The sequence below is a fragment of the Rhinoderma darwinii genome, chromosome 2 (genome assembly GCF_050947455.1).
Source record: "Rhinoderma darwinii isolate aRhiDar2 chromosome 2, aRhiDar2.hap1, whole genome shotgun sequence".
NCBI lineage: Eukaryota > Metazoa > Chordata > Amphibia > Anura > Rhinodermatidae > Rhinoderma > Rhinoderma darwinii.
The window spans coordinates 239,098,286-239,116,329 of NC_134688.1; the positions used below are offsets into that span (position 1 = coordinate 239,098,286).

General features: G+C 43.4%; 1 protein-coding gene across 1 annotated transcript in view; it reads left to right on the forward strand.

Moving 5' to 3' along the window:
* LOC142741020 (transmembrane protease serine 11D-like) overlaps positions 1-18,044 on the forward strand; it is a 159,965-nt gene that overhangs the window by 97,931 nt on the left and 43,990 nt on the right. The window lies entirely within an intron of this gene.

Below are 18,044 nucleotides of genomic sequence, written 5' to 3' on the forward strand. Positions count from 1 at the left end.
ACCAGGCCGCGATAGGCTCTCCCACTCCTGAGCCTGCCACCCTGGTTGGTGGGAGATGGTGTCAGTCGAGCAGGTCTGGCCTCAGGTGTGGATTGATTAATCCCAGGAGTATAGCTAGATGAAGTACCTGGCAGATCCCTAACAGTCCTCCATTGTTTTTTGTGTTTTGTTTTTATAGTGTTTACCGCGCAAATGAGATGTTAACTTTGTTCTGTGGGTCAATACGATTATGGCGATACAAAATTGATATAGTTTGTTGTTTTTTTTGACTACTTTTAAAATTTTGTGTTGCCATATTCTGAGAGCAATAACGTTTTAATTTTTCTTGGCACCATTTTGGGGTACATGAGTTTTTTTTAATCACTTGTTCCAATTTTTGTGTTGAAATAAAGTGATCAAAAAACAGCAGTTGGCGGTTTAATGTTTTTTTTTTTACTGCGTTCTCCGTGCGGTTTAATTAATGTTATATTGTAATAGTTCAGACTTTTACAGATACAGCAATACTAATTATCTTTATTTTATTATTTTTAAACCGTAGTTTAGAGAGAAAATGGGTTTTCTTTTTAACTACTTCTGACTACTTAATGCTATTTCTGACAGTCGTCTATTGGTTAGGCGTACAAAGATGGCTGACCTTCATTAGGCCCGCCGCATGCTGCCATGCCTACCATCGACATCCCGCATTCATGTCGCAGGGGCAACGCCGGCTTACGCACCCGGTGAACTACCCTGGGGCGGCCCACTCGGCTGCCAGGGGGCTGACGCTGCAGTTGTCACGGCATCACTGTATATATGTGTATATGTATATGTATATGTATATATATATATATATATATATATATATATATATATATATGACAGTGATGTCAGGAGGAGAGGAGTCCCAGACTAGAAGCGGCTCTGCTCCGGGACTCTGTCTCTGGGGAAGCCCCTGACATCACTGTCCATATATGGACAGCGTTGTCAGGAACAGAGCAGTGCCCAGGCAGAGTGCTAGTAGTGCTCTGCCCGGTCCATATATGGACAGTGATGTCACAGACTTCCCCAGGATCAGAGTACTGGAGAAGAGCCTTTACTAGCGGTCTGCCCGGACCTTCAGCTCTGCCACGGATGTCACTATCCATATATGGACAGTGATGTCAGGAGGAGAGCAGGAGTCCCAGGCAGAGTGCTAGTAGTGCTCTGCCCCGGGACTATGGCTCTAGGGTTGCCCCTGACAACACTGTCCATATATGGACAGTGACGTCAGGAGCATTCTCCTGAAGCGGAATCCCCAGCCAGAGCGTTGACAATGCTCTGGCTGTGAATTCCACTCCTAGAGGAAACCGCAAAGGCGCTACCTAGAGGGAGGGTGGCTGTGTGGCACCACCAGGGAGGGTGGCTGTGTGGCACTACCAGGGAGGGTGGCTGTGTGGCACTACCAGGGAGGGTGGCTGTGTGGCAGTACCAGGGAAGAGGGGGGCTGTGTGAAACGACCAGGGAGGAGGGGGCTGTGTGACACTAACAGGGAGGTGGGGGCTGTGTGGCACTACCTGGGAGGTGGGGGCTGTGTGGCACTACCTGGGAGGAGGGGGCTGTGTGGCACTACCAGAGAAGGGGGCTGTGTGGTATTATCCACAGAGGGCACTAAATGTACTAAATGTACTAAATGCACTAAAAGCCTTGACGCCTTCCGGGCTCCATAACTTAGCTGTAAGAGGGCTTGTTTTTTGTAGTACAAGTTGAATTTTGAATTGGTAAAATTTAATGTATATAATGTAATTCATTTTGTGGGGGGGTGGGGTTGTAAGAAAAAACGGCACTTCCTCCTTGGTTTTCTGGATTTTGTTATTATGCCGTTCATCATGCAATATACAGATGTGTCCACCCTTACCTTTACTTGAATTTGGTTAAGGAATCCAATTTCTCATGGAATAAATGTAAATGCTATGTACACCTTATAAACAGGTCAGTGTTTGGTGTAACATTTTAATTAGTCTTTATTAAAAATTTATTTTACTTTTTGAGATACAGGATCCACTGGTAATCTATCACATCTAAGTTATGAACTTAGATGTGATGGATAACAGGTGGATCCTGCGTGCCTGAGACATGCAGAACCCGCTGTCACTGAACCTGTCAGTCCCACGGACCTGACGGGAACAGGATTTAGTGCTACATACAGCTTCTCTGTAAACAGAATACAGAGCAGCTGTATCTCAAAAAGTAAAACAAAATTTTAATAAAGACTAATTAAAAGTCTGCAATCAACATCCAACCACTGGGTGGTCCCACATAGACACATATAGCATGAACATTTTGTGTCGCAAATTCACATTTTTCTTCAAGTGACATGTTAACTTTATTCTGCAGGTTTTTATGATTATGGTGATACCAATATATATCGTTTTTTTTATGTATTACTATTTTTTTTTTAAAAACACACTTATTTTTGTAGCGCCATAGCTTTATGGGTGCTTGAGTTTTGTGGACCAGTTATAGTTTGCACTGGTATCTTTTTGGGTACATAGGACTTATTGATTATCCTTTATTTCGGTTTTTTTGGTAGAGGGATGCACAAAAGACAGAAATTCAGCCATTGTTTTGTATCTTTTTTTGTATGACTTTCACCATGTGTGTTACGGTAATTTATGTGCTCGTTTTATAGTATAGGTTGCTATGTTTACGGTTATACCAATTATGTATTGCTCTTTTTAATAGTATTATTTCAGTCATAACAAAACATTTTGGCAACTCGTAACACGGAGGCACCTATGGGGTGACAGAGGTAGACCCTTCACTCTGTCTAACCACTTAGATGCCGTAGCCATTGTTGAGAGCTTCAGCTAAAGAATTAAATGGCAAGAATCTGAGTTATGTCCAATATCGGGCATTGCAGCAGGATCCCATCTATTACATGGAGTAAGCACAGCTCCACTGCCTGCCCCATCCCCGAAACGCACATTTATGGCGCTGTGCGGGAAATACATCCTTCCAGCACCTTAAATGTATGGCACAATGCGCCCACCAAGGGGTTAATGAAACTGCAGCTCCTATCACTAAGAACAGGATGAGAAGCTCCATACATACCCGCGGTGTATCCGCCTCATGACGTCAAACACAAGTACGAGAGCTTCATATAAACCAGAAGAGCTGAAGATCCTGCACAAGACGAGGCTGAAATAGAAGAGATTCTTTATCAGTGACAATTCAGACATATACCAGTAATTCTGTATCTTACAGCTGGGGACATTATTTCTTATAACACCTCAGCTGCTGCAGAACCTTGTTTAGAATAAGAACATCTTCTTCTTCTTCTTCTTCAAACAGTGCTGTGTAATAGGAGCCCCAGCTGCTGTAGAACCTCTTTTTATAAAGAAAGGGAGTTTCATGTTTAGCAATTAGTGACTGAGACGAAGTTCCCCCTCCCCTGCTGTATAACAGCAGCATAACAATGCCACAGTGCCCCCCAAATAGATCCCGCTACACTAATACCCCGGACAACGCCTGCCTTATTACACAGGTTAGAACAGATGGCTTCAGCTAGACTCATTTATTGATATAAGTTATGATAAAATGATGGCTGCATCTTCCCCCTTTGATAAATCCGCCACAACACACATCACCGCCATTACCTGTCACACTGGCTGACGTTACTCCAGTTTTTCTGCTTTAGGATCTGTGTTGAGTAGAGATGCAACTTTTGTCCTCATTTATGTTTTTTTTTTTTTTTGGTGATTGAATTTTGTAAATCTGTCGAAATCCCGGTGAAGCAGTAAGCCACGCCCACTTGTCACTCCAGTTTTACAAACTGACATTCATGGCACAAATGGTTCTAAATTGTGGTGCACTGACGCTGTTTTGGAGTAAAATGTGGCAAAAAAGACACAAATACATTAATACATGTGAGCCATGAACTTTAGTCTTTTTATATAACTATATGTGGAATGGCAGGAACATCCCCTAGCTTCTAGCATTCTTATGGTGCCAATGGAGACACTTAGCTCTACCTCTGGCTGGGGCAATAATGTTGGGGGTAGTAGTAGAGTTCACTTATGCGGCCCCCGTTGCTGTTAGACGGCACATACAAGCTCCTCTTCCTGCTGGGATATCGGTTGCTCGCTCCAACTGTTGTCTAGGAATTCCCCGCCTCCTGACACACCCAGGCATTCAAATTAGCCAATCAGCTGTTTTGAGAACCAGAGCAGCTGTGATTGGCCGATTTGATTATATAGAAGCCTCAGTGGGATGGGCTGACAGTCACCCTGGCTTGGATGCTCTATTATATGTATTTATGGGGACATCTATGGCAGACATGATTAGGGGTCTTACCTGTGACTGGCACACACACTGGCAAGGAAGCTTTTGTGGCTTACCTTCAGGAATACTGGGTCAATAAACCTGATATGAGTGAATACATCCTGTACAGCGCTGCAGAATATGATGGTGCTATATAAGGAACGGAAGATAATAAATATCATATGAAGTGCTCCCCTGTTATTATCACTGTGCAGCAGACTGAATATATATATATATATATATATATATATATATATATATATATATATATACATAATATATATTATTTATTTTTTTTGCATAGTGATAAGCAAAACTTTATAAATGTATTTTTTCCCCCCTCATTTTTCTGTACTTTCCACATATAAGGATTTGTTCACATTTGCGTCAAAGACGCCGTTTGGAACCTCAGTCACAGTATTTGTCAAATTTCACAGGTAAAATAGAACTGCATATGTCGCTATTTTGCCCATCAAAATGACGGACACTACGTCGGAGCCCAACAGACCCTATTGTAAGTCTCAGTCCATTGTCATTGGTGTAATATGTGTAATTACCACATTTAGAATGTACTTAGCATAGTGAATATTAGGAAGTTGTCCATGTTGGTCACAGTGATTAGTGGTATTAAGCATTTGGTAACAAAGGTCAGTGAGCATTCTGGATTTCATTGTGGGTGGTCACCCAGCCGCCTGATCCCTGGTCGTCCAGTGGTATATTCATGTCAGCGGGCATTTCAGTGACTTGATCAAGGGCATTGCCATATATTAGTCAGCTCCCAATGAAAATCTGATGTCAAATAGATCAGCCATTTTTCCTTTTATACTGTATATTTCATGTATATTGAAATCTCGATTGTCTACAGGATACTCCAGTGATTTTCGGACCTCGCAGCACCCCTCTTTACAAGGTTTGATAGCAGTTGTGTCTCTTATATAACCGGAAAATGGGAGCACATAAGCTGTTGTGTTCTGGTGTCAGTTCTCCAAACCATACAGATGTACTGTCCTATGAAGTGCCCTTACTTGCTTTTTTTTCCTTCTAGTACAAAGAAGGACATTTCAACTTTACTGGTGTCACTATTTCGGCCAGTCATTGTCTGTCATGGTCTTGTGTCGAGACAAATATCATTGCTGCAGTGGAGTGAACAAAGACCAGTGGGGAACCAAAGAATGGCTAGATAATCTCACTTACCATGGATCCTTTACCTCTTTTATTTCATGTTTTTCCTGACCTTGCTTGTATACCACAAGCCCTTCATGGTCTTTCTTCTGATTGCTAAACGGTGCTTATTGGCCCATTGGCTTACGTCTCTTCTACCTACACTTACTGACCTTATGTACCAGATGAAAAAAGGTATACTTATGGATAAATTGGATATAGAATGTACACCGGAATCCAAAGCTTCAACATTTTTCCAGAAATGGAAGGTCTTTATTTGTAAACGTTATCAACAAAGTGAGATTGTGGAGTTGATTGCTCCATTCCATTATACGTCCTGGTATTTGACCAGAGCTCTTTCTGGGACGCTTGGTAACTTGGGGTCTCGGTGAAGGTGGGGAGCGAGGAGAGGAGGTATATGAAGCTTATGGGTGTCACCAGATATGACTACTAGATCTGACGTGCTATTTTCTTTTAGCAATCTAATTAAAAACTAATGGGTCCTTGAGCTATGGTGGGTGGGGGTTATGATTGTTTAGTTCATTTGTTCTAATGTCATATGTAACAAAACGTAATTAAAGCACGTCCTTGATATTGTAAATGTGATCGGACAATTCATATACTGTCATTTCATGTGATGTATGAAATTGTTATTGTACATTATCTTTTCACATGTATCGCTTTTGATATGTTACATTTTCTACTTTGTAATAGAGCTTAAAAAATCAATAAAAAAAAAAAAAAAGAATGGCTAGATATTTTAAAGTTAAGTACAATGGGGGGAATTTATATACGTCGGTATACCTTTTTTTTGTATAATAAAATAGCGTAGAAGTCTACGCTATTCCATGCTGAGGGATCCCACAAAAAAACGCGTACCTCACGGAATAAGTTTTTAACATAAGAGCATATGTGTGATGAATGCTACTCTATAGCAATTGTCACAGCTTAAGACATATGCTTCGGGGAGCTCCCGATATCACTGTGATGGATATTGACGTCAAGGGATTTTCCATGGCTGGAATCCCCTGCCAGAGCGTTGCTGACACTCTGGCCGGGGACTCCGGCTTTACAAAGCTTTCGAGGTCAGTGTCTATATATGGACAGTGATGTCAGGAGCTTCCAGAGTGCTGAAGTCCCTGGGCAGTGTGCTAGTTGATGCTCTGCCCCTGCACTCGGGCCCAGTTCCCGGGCTACTTTTTGGCCTTTCGTCTCAGGTACACTACCGTTCAAAAGTTTAGGGTCACTTAGAAATTTCCTTATTTTTGAAAGAAAAGCAGTTTTTCTCAATGAAGATAACATTAAATTAATCAGGAATACACTCTATACATTGTTAATGTGCTAAATTACTATTCTAGCTGCAAACGTCTGGTTTTTAATGCAATATCTACATAGGTGTATAGAGGCCCATTTCCAGCAACCATCACTCCAGTGTTCTAATGGTACATTGTGTTTGCTAACTGTATTAGAAGGCTAATGGATGATTAGAAAACACTTGAAAACCCTTGTGCAATTATGTTAGCACCGCTGTAAACTGTTTTGCTGTTTAGAGGAGCTATAAAGCTGACCTTCCTTTGAGCTAGTTGAGAATCTGGAGCATTACATTTCTGGGTTCGATTAAACTCTCAAAATGGCTAGAAAAAGAGAGCTTTCATGTGAAACTCGACAGTCTATTCTTGTTCTTAAAAATGAAGGCTATTCTATGCGAGAAATTGCCAAGCAACTGAAGATTTCCAACAACGGTGTGTACTACTCCCTTCAGAGGACAGCACACACAGGCTCTAACCAGAGTAGAAAGAGAAGTGGGAGGCCCCGCTGCACAACTGAGCAACAAGACAAGTACATTAGAGTCTCTAGTTTGAGAAATAGACGCCTCACAGGTCCTCAACTGGCAGCTTCATTAAATAGTACCCGCAAAACGCCAGTGTCAATGTCTACAGTGAAGAGGCGACTCCGGGATGCTGGCCTTCAGGGCAGAGTTGCAAAGAAAAAGCCATATCTGAGACTGGCTAATGAAAGGAAAAGATTAATATGGGCAAAAGCACACAGACATTGGACAGAGGAAGATTGGAAAAAAGTGTTATGGACAGACGAATCGAAGTTTGAGGTGTTTGGATCACACAGAAGAACATTTGTGAGACGAAGAACAACTGAAAAGATGCTGGAAGAGTGCCTGACGCCATCTGTCAAGCATGGTGGATGGTCTGGGGTTGCTTTGGTGCTGGTAAAGTGGGAGATTTGTACAAGGTAAAAGGGATTTTGAATAAGGAAGGCTATCACTCCATTTTGCAATGCCATGCCATACCCTGTGGACAGAGCTTGATTGGAGCCAATTTCATCCTACAACAGGACAATGACCCAAAGCACACCTCCAAATTATGCAAGAACTATTAGGGAAGAAGCAGGCAGCTGGTATTCTATCTGTAATGGAGTGGCCAGCGCAGTCACCAGATCTCAACTCCATAGAGCTGTTGTGGGAGCAGCTTGACCGTATGGTACGCAAGAAGTGCCCATCAAGCCAATCCAACTTGTGGGAGGGGCTTCTGGAAGCATGGGGTGAAATTTCTCCCGATTACCTCAGCAAATTAACAGCTAGAATGCCAAAGGTCTGCAATGCTGTAATTGCTGCAAATGGAGAATTCTTTGATGAAAGCAAAGTTTGCAGGAGAAAATTATTATTTCAAATAAAAATCATTATTTCTAACCTTGTCAATGTCTTGACTAGATTTTCTAGTCATTTTGCAACTCATTTGATAAATATAAGTGTGAGTTTTCATGGAAAACACAAAATTGTCTGGGTGACCCCAAACTTTTGAACGGTAGTGTATATGTCGGGAATCTTTCCAACATATACCTCTGATGGTAATCGGTATTAGGGTTAGATTGTGTGTCAGAGGCACACAAGAGCCGGTGTCAGCAAAGCCCTCAGCCCCACTGACTGACGGATTTGGCTTACAGTGGCATTCTGCAGCTTCTATGTATAGTGGATAGATAAAGCTACAGCTCTAAAATGAAATAACATTTTCAATTAATCTATATTAGAAAAATATTTAGGTGGCCAAAACATTACATAAAAAAGAAAAAAAATAATTATCAAAGGTTTTCATAGTTTTAACTTATCTCTAAAACCACCATATCCGAGATGTATGGCATGAGATATTAAAGAAACATGTAAAAGAAAACCTATGTACCTCCGACAGATGCAATTCGTCAGTTATCCATCAGCCCTAGACTTCTATATTAAAAAAAAGCTGTGATGGTCATACTAGTTGCCACCCTGCTCTTTCAGAAGCAGATATAGCTAAGAAGTTGATGAATAGAATAGAAAATATATATATATATATATATATATATATATATATATATACAGTCCCTTCTGTCATGGAATCACTACCTGAGCAGTTCCCTAGAGTGAAAGTTTATAGTATTTCTATACAAGCAATTCCCCAAAAGCAGCTGGAGACCGTCTGGATCAATCGTACAAGTAAATCAGCTACCTCAAGTCCATCAACATTCTGGTCAGCAGAGTCTAAGGCTACTCTATGGTCTTGACCAGAGCCCGCCGCAAGTCAGGTTGGATTTGGTCGCATAAAACCCAGGTTGCTTTTACAGAATAAGGTATTAGACAGGAGGTGCACTTCCAGCCAATACCAGAACGGATAACCAGAAACCCAGAGGGGTGATCAACAAGCAGAGTTCAAACCACGAGAGACTAAAAGTCCAAATCGCAGAACAGAGGAATACCAGGAGTTGCAGAGGTCGAAACCAGCTGTGAGCATAATATCCAAATCAGTGAGAAGAGTGATCCAAAGACAAAGCCGAAGTTCAGTTCAAAGAGTCCAAGAAGTTAAGGTGATTCAGGGCGTAACCAGGAGCTTGGTCAGACACATGCATTCACAAGAAAATCACAAGCAACAATGAAAAAAACTGAACAGACTCAAATACTCCACCCTTGGCCCTGATAGGTTGCAGATAGAGAAATAAGATTGGCGCTGCATGTCAAACCAGGGCCACCCAGAAGCTCGGCTAGTAGTCATGACAACCTAAAAGTGACGGATGTTTCCTAACACCTGCGTCCACTAATCCCAGTCATAGCGCGGCTTTTCTTCCCCCAGGGCAAGGATTTCATTCACGGTTCTAGTCCTATATCTAAATATCCTGGCCAAAACAAAATTGTCTTGCCACACATTTCCAGCTATGCCCCTGAAGAATCATCATTATGGAAAACTAATAATAATGAGTGTGATTGACAGGGGAGATGCACATAGAGCCTTATCTGTGCGCATAGTGCAAGGCCCCATTCACACGACGGCAATAATCGGCCGTGTGACGGCCGTTTATTTAATTTTTTGGCCTGTTCTCCCGGCCGCACGGCTCCCAAAGAAGTCTATGGGGCCGCCACTTGTATGTAACCCGAGTGACAGCCGAGCTTTCTGCTGCTCACTCGCTCTCTCCTCCTCCTCACAGTGAAATGTGCATGTGAGAAGGATGAGATTTTTTTGCTTTAGGCAGTGCCACAGCCCACTGTCGATAGCACTCACCCCGCCCCCCACAGATGACACCCCATCCGTAAATAGTGCCACTGTAGCTCCCCGTAGGAGCGGAATCCCTCTAATCACCGGAGAGATTCCGCTCCTACAAAGAGCTACTGTGACGCCATCTACGGGGGTGCTATCTACAATGTGTAGCACTGCCGACAAGTGGGCAGTGTGTGGCATTATCTACAGAGGGAAGTGTGTGGTATTATCTACAGATTGCAGTGTATGGCATTATCCACAGATGGCATTGTGTGGCATTATCTACAGATGGCAGTGTGTGGCATTATCTACAGATAGCAGTGTGTGGCATTATCCAAAGATGGCAGTCTGTGGAATTTTCTACATAGGGCAGTGTGTGGCCTTATCTACCAATGGCAGTGTGTGGCATTATCTACGGTGGGCAATGTGTGGCATTATCTACAGTGGGCATTGTGTGGCATTATCTACAGTGGGCAGTGTGTGGCATTATCTGCAGAAGGAAGTGTGTGGCAAAAAATTGTCGGAAGAAAAACAGGACCAAGATCCAGCGCTGGGTGTGCATTAAAAAGGAACTCCTGTTCCAATTTTATTGTATAACAAAGGTAAAAATAATAGAACTATATAGAGTAGTTCTGTGGCAGAGTACAGGAATGAATGTTAGGTGAAGGATAGCAGTAAGCCCTGTTCAAATGTGCCTACGCGTTTTTGACACGTCTGTGTCCTTATTCATGGCATGCAAAAAATTGTCACATACGGATGCAAAACGGGTCAAAATCGGCCAATAAAAACGGAAACGCGGCCCGGAACGGCAGTTTTTATTGGCCGACACTCAGACCCTGTCGTGTGAATAGAGCCTAAGGCCCTCTGTAGCTAAGGCCACACACTGCCCTCTGTAGCTAATACCACACACTGCCCCCTGTAGATAATGCCACACACTGCCCCCTGTAGGTAGTGCCGCACAGCCCCCCTGTATATAGCACCCCCCTCCTATAGATAGCGCCACTGTATGGGACCACACGAAGAGAAGTCCCTGATGTCACTATCAATATGGACAGTGAAGTCAGGGACTTTTCCTGGTGCGGAATCCCCGGCTACAGCTTCAGCAACGCTGTGGCCGGGGATTCGAGGGATTCCGTTCTTACAGGGAGCTACAGTGATGCTATTTATTGGGAAAGGAGTGCCATCTACAAGGGGGCTGTGGCAGCACAAATAATCGCCTCTTCCTCACATGCACTTCGCACTGTGAGGAGGAGGAGAGAGTGAGCGGCGGTAGACACGGCCGTCACTCTGAGCACATTCAGGTGACGGCCGTGCTTTACATGGCCCCATAGACTTCTATCGGAGTCGTGCGGCTGTTAAAATAGGGCATGTTTTTGTTTTTGATGGGTCGGTTTACCGGGCCCCCTAAAAATTGGCTGTGTGAATAGACCCGCACGGCCGAGTTTTCCTGTCGTGTGAATGGGGCCTAAGTATCCAGCCTTATCTTGGCAATTAGAAGTACAGACCCCTTAAACAAATCCATCCTCTTATACTTACCTAGCAGCTCACCTTACAGTCTTCTCTGTGGAGTCTTGCTGCAGTTCTTGGACATGCGGTCATATGACCAGCACGTATCTAAACAGTAGTAAGAACTGCAAAGGTAAGGTCATGTGACCTTATGTCTTAAGGTCCTTTTGCATGACATACACAATGCAGTTTTGTTGCGTTTTTTGCCGCGATTCTCGCCCAAACTGCATTGTACTTTGTGAAACTGTAACTGCGAGATGTTGTGTGTTCTGGCTAAAAAATTTGCCGGAATAGGTAATAGGGTCTTGTTGCATCGAATAATGCTCTTATGTTGGCCTATCCTGTCCCGTATGCGCTGCGTCGTTTCTCCCACATACGCTAGCCCACATGGGCATTTTATCAGGTAGATGACATAATTCGTGTTGCATGTAAAATATTCCTTTATCGGTATACGTTCACCAGTCTGGGGATGTCGTAGTATGTCACCTTTTATGATGTGGGAGCACTGTAGACAGGATCGACAAGGGAATGTCCCTTTTCTTGGGGTATACCCAAAATTTTTAGCCAGAACACACAACATCTCGCAGTTACAGTTTCAGGTAATTGAACATATTCCAGCCCCACGAAGAGGAGGAGATAGGATTAAGATACTTAAGCGCAGAGAGGCGTACTGGATTCATAGGTTGCAAACATTGGAGCCCAAAGGCCTGAACAAGGAGTATGAAGTGAGCAGCTTTCTATAATCATGCAACAAATAACCACCATTAAATATGACTAATATCTCTTTTGCAGACACGCTGACCCAACATGGGGCATAAATACCTGCCTACATGCAGAACAAGGTATCCTTTAGAGTATTAGTTCTCCTGCACAACAGGGGATGTAATAACCTATATTAAGGAATTTTGACAGAGATATTAATCAAAATGTCTGTACACATAGACTTTTTTCATCCTACCTAATTGCAACAGACAGATAACTAGGTACCATCTTATGGATAGACTAGTGCCCATTGTTTCATTAGTACCGCACTAATACTCTTCCTCCTAATTCTTGAGATTTAGAACATAGAAACGTTTGTCTGTATACACAGACAACATACACAACCAGTAACTGTGGTTCCCTTACTATTTACCTGTACCTACCTAGGTGATTGACAAGTCTTTAAAAACTATCACTAGTTACCTCTTCTAATATATTATGTCCGAGAAATACTGTCCCTTTAATGTATGCTCTCCAAAGATGTCACCTGATCATAATAGCGTATACATCATCTATGTTTCCCCACAACTTAATAGGTCTCTGGCACGGCACAAAGTGTATTCTAACTACGAGACCAGCCGGGAGACGGCAGCAGGGATTCCCCTGAGCCACCACACGCTCGATAACATGTAGGCGTTACTAGGGACGGCACGGACCAACCAGATGCAGGGTAGGCAGGGTTTGACAGGAGAGGACACGAGCGTCCTCTGATCAGCAGAACGCCCACAGCGTGACGTCTACAATCAGACGCGCGCTGAGACACGCCCACTGCCCGCCCCGCTCAGGGATATTTAAACCTGCGATATATCCCCCAGTTTAGCGCCAAAAAGGAGCGGAAACCCGCCATTCGTATCTACAGCGCCGATCGTCTGGACATACCAGAAACCAGGGTAACAAGGTATGCCTGACAACAATTCTGCACCCAATATATTGCAATTGTGGTCTGATGTTATGCTAGCTAACACTAGACTGATAGCCTCTGCAGACCATAGAAGCTTGTCATACTATACTACTATGTTATTGTGTTATTATGTTGCCCCTAGCGATGTGCCTGTTTGACAGCAAGAGATACTGCTTTACCCTTGTCTTTTCCCTAACGATCTATGTATAGATATCTCTATTTGTTAACACAGTCTCTGTGGAACTGTCTATGCTGCCTATATGAGGAACTCGCTATATTGTCACATACCTGATTACATTATTATGCCTGGGATGAGGATGTCGTCCGTACACTCATACTGTCAGTGGCGGATTAAGTAGACCATGGGCCCTGGGCTGTTACCCAAACTTGGGCCCCCCTTCCTCACCGCCGCCCTGCCGCGCCGTAACTATTTTTAACACTACCTTTCTGGGCAAGCATTAACAGTGTTACGATTTCCCTTGTCACAGGGCTGTGTCCATACATACTGAGAGTATCACACTGTGCAGGGACACATCCTCCTGACAAGGGGAATTGTCTATCAGTCCTGGACTACAGAAAGACTTTTTGTGAAATACAAGGATTCCTATAATAAACATGTCAGGAGAGGTGACAGATTCTCTATAAATCTAGTGACTCACAGGTGACGACGTCTCAGATTCTAGTAGTTTTCTTCCTCTTTTCTTCTCCATCCGATCCAGCGCTCATGACGACTTCTCCCGGCCATGACTCATTTCTGCAGAATTTGCCACTCAGACGTCTCCTCACTTTTCCAACATTTCCACACCTATAAACGCAAATAAAGTTATTATGGTGCCACATACTGTGCCCCTAAATATAATAGCACTAAACACTGCGTGCCTGAATATAATACCACACACTGTAAAACGCCACATACACACACAGCCCCCTGTACATAGTGCCACACACAGCCCCCTGTACATAGTGCCACACACAGCCCCTGTAGATATTACACACCCCCATAGATATCGCCATACACAGCCCCCTCTATATATCACACATTCCCCCCGTAGAGAGCGTTACACACAGCCCCATATAGATAGTGCCATACAGCCCCCTGTAGAGAGCGCCACACAGCCCTCCCCCTCTTGTAAATAGCACCAAAAAGCCCCCCCCCCTATAAAGAGCGCCACACACATACCACTGTGGATAGCACTACACAGCCCCCCCTTGTATATAGTGCTACACAGCGCTCCCCCTTGTATATAGTGCCACACAGCGCCCCCCCTTGTATATAGTGCCACACAGCACTCCCCTTGTATATAGTGGCACACAGCGCTCCCCCTTGTATATAGTGGCACACAGCGCTCCCCCTTGTATATAGTGCCTCACAGCGCTCCCCCTTGTATATAGTGCCACACAGCGCTCCCCCTTGTATATAGTGCCACAATGTTATGTACACATTTAAAAACTTTATATCATAATTTTATATATATATATATGTATATATATATATATATATATATATATATATATATATATATATTAGTATGTGTGTGATTGATTGATTTTATTAAAAAATATTTTTACTTTTTGAGATACAGCTGCTTTGTATCCTGTATCCGTCAGGTCAGCAGGACTGACAGGATCAGTGACACGCAGGATCCACCTCAAATCTATCACATCTAAGATTATAATTTAGCGCAGGGCCCGTGTCACTGATCCCGTCAGTCCTGCTGACCTGACGGATACAGGATACAAAGCAGCTGTATCTCAAAAAGTGAAAATATTTTTTAATAAAACGTAATTACAAAGTTGCACCAAACACACATTTTTATAAAAAATAAATTAAAACGACGTGATTTTTGCGACGTTTTTTCCGTAGACAATGCAGGTTTCGTTTTTTATCGTTTTTATACACACCTTTTTTGCTATTTTAGAATTTTTATTCATAAAGTTTGAAAATAATAGTAAAAAAAATAAGCTTTTTTACGTTTCAGCTATTTTTTTTGGTAATAACATAGTTTTACCCTAAAATAGACCTTTTATTTGTGATCGCCATTGTCTACCGTAAATTTTAATATATTACATGTCTATATTAGGGTAATTGGGTCAGCGCTAGCGTTACAACAATGATTGGCGGGGGGAATGTTTTTTTTGGGGGTGGGTATTTTATGTGTATTTATTATTTAATTTTTTTTTGCACTTTAATTTATTATTTTTTTATTACTGTGGTCTGATCCTCAAAGGTCAAAAAAGACCTTTGGGGAACTTTATATATACTTTTTCTTTCTTTTACACCATGTTTTTCCACTGTAACTGGAGATGCACAGCAGCCCCAGTTACAGGGAAAATCAGCCCTCTCATAGTGACGATTGTCACTAATAGGGCTGTGCTGGGTCTAGTTAGACCCAGCAACAGTCTGCCACTAACGGCACCCGGCGATCATGTGACCAGTCACATGATCACCGGGAGGAATAGAGACAGCGCCGCTGCTGCTGTCTTTATTCCTATACACAGCGTTCATTGAACGCTGTGTAAGACATCGGAGAAGACAGAAGCAGAATAGCTGCTTCTGTCTTCTCCTCAGGGTCCCCGGCAGTCACTGACAGCCGGAGACCCGACATTCAGCTGCCCGATCGCGCGGGCAGCATGTTAAAACCCGAGCCGTAGAAAGTCTATGGCTCGGGTTTTAAGGACCCGTCCCTGACCGCTGGCCGTAAAAATACAGCCAGCGGTCGGGAACCAGTTGGGCAGGAGGATAAGCCTGTACTGACCTCAGCGCCGGTGACCGCCCGCCCGGCTCTTCTTGCAGCTTTGGAGTAACAGAACAGCCGTCCGTCGCTGTTCTGTTACTCAATGGCGGCGCCCGCACTTGTCAGGGAGGCGTGTCCTACCCCTGGATCCCGGCCAATTCTCTGCTCCTCCCCTCCTCATCTTCGGCTTGTAGCAGCGCTAGCGCGCTGAATAGGTTTGCAAAATGATGTGCGGTTCGGGCTGCCATGGGCCCCCTGGGAGCCTCGGGCCCCGGGCGGCCGCCCGAATCGCCCATATGATAATCCGCCACTGCATACTGTTCTTGCTTGATTATTTATCCTGTGATATTTCACAGCACAATTCTGTTCTTTGTTTTATTTCATTTTATTTTCTATATTTTATTTATTTTCCTTACTTACGTCATGTTTTACGTTATTCTAAATCTTTGACCAATGTACGTATATGATGCTAATATACCAATGTATAAATATTCTGTATACTTATAGTGCCTGACGAAGGTCCTTTGACCGACACGTTGCACCTAACCCTTGGCATCAAACACAATAACATTTTCAAGAATCCATTACTTACGACTCAGTGTGCCGAATACTTTTTAACAATACGATTGGGTTGGGACCCTATTCGTGCACCTACCCGGATCTAGTGCATTCCGAACCATTTTCTGCATTGTACTTTGGGCAGCCATGGGCCCCCGGGCCTTGGGCGGCCACCCATAACGCCCTAATGATGATCCGCTATTGATGCTAACTCAGTGGCTGATCCCTTTCCCATGTGGGTAGTCAGCAGTGCTGGGAAGATGGCACACAATCTAAGACTCCTGAGAAGCAGCGAGTTTCTAAAGGTCAGAGTGATCATAACAACTGGCCTAGTGAGAAAACATCAAAAATAAAACTATGGTTTATCCATGAGCTACATCAATCCTGCTGCTGTAAAATCATTATTGGCAGCATAATCTGTAAATGCCACGTGTATCGACAAATACACAAGACATTGCTGCCTCGCACAAGGCTTTCACATTATCTGTTGCTAGGTACCAATGACGCTACTCGCCAGCTGCAAGGATGGTATTGAAGGAAATTACTATTAGATCCTCATTTACAATTTTTTAAACTCCTTATTTGAAAATGCATAGTGTGTAAATGCCAGTTTCAGCGTAAAGCAGTCACATTTTAGCATCCGTATTACCGCTGCCATACTCCAATTCCCCATTGTCTGACGGAACCGAACTTGCATCACCATAGGGTGAAGGGGAGTATCAGTCCTCTTCCTCATCGATGTCCGGGCTGTCCCAGGTGGAATTGTCTCTGAGCAGGCTGTGGATCATCCTGCTGCAGTCCTGGACGGACACACTCTCTCTCCGCAAAATTAGACGATTCCTGGCAAACCATATAGCGTCCTTAAAACAGTACATAAGGCGCCAGGCCTCCTGGATTGATCCATCCGTGTTACTCCCAGGAAATAGTTCATAAAGTACCGAGCGGTACGACAGTCTGTTCCTGGGAACTGAGTCCTTGAGTTCGTGTTCCAAGGCTTTCAACAGACCATATGCAAAGGGGAACTGCCAGAAAGTGTGCAAAAATGTTTCCTCCGTGAAGGGGCACCTGGGGCAATACCGGGTCTTGCACAGGTTGCGGGCATGCATGAATGACCTAAGAGGCAGTCCTCCCTGGATGGCCATCCATGAAATGTCCTTGTGCCCATTGGTCAACCTGCCAGATGACATGTTAGTCCAAACAGTCTCCAACGTGTCGGCATGAAGTCCTCATCAACGTCCTGGCTGTCCCAGGTGGAATAGTGGGAACCCCAAACACTGATGATGCTGCCGCAGAGATGTGATGATCTGCCAAATTGTAGGTTGTCTCGTATTCGACAGATAACTAGGGTAAACTCTGATACCACATTGCCTAGGGGAGAGAGTTAACCATGAGGTCTTTTGCAAAAGAAATAGCAACATGCAATAATGGATAGTACTAAGAGGATTCAACACCAACCTTACATCTTACTGACTTTTTACCTTCTTTTGTAGGGCACTGAGGAAGGTTAAAATAATAAAAAAAATAATTGTAACAAATGAAAAATATATTTTATGAGTATGTATGCATGTGTGTATATATATATATATATATATATATATATATATAAATAATTGTTGTTCTTGTTAT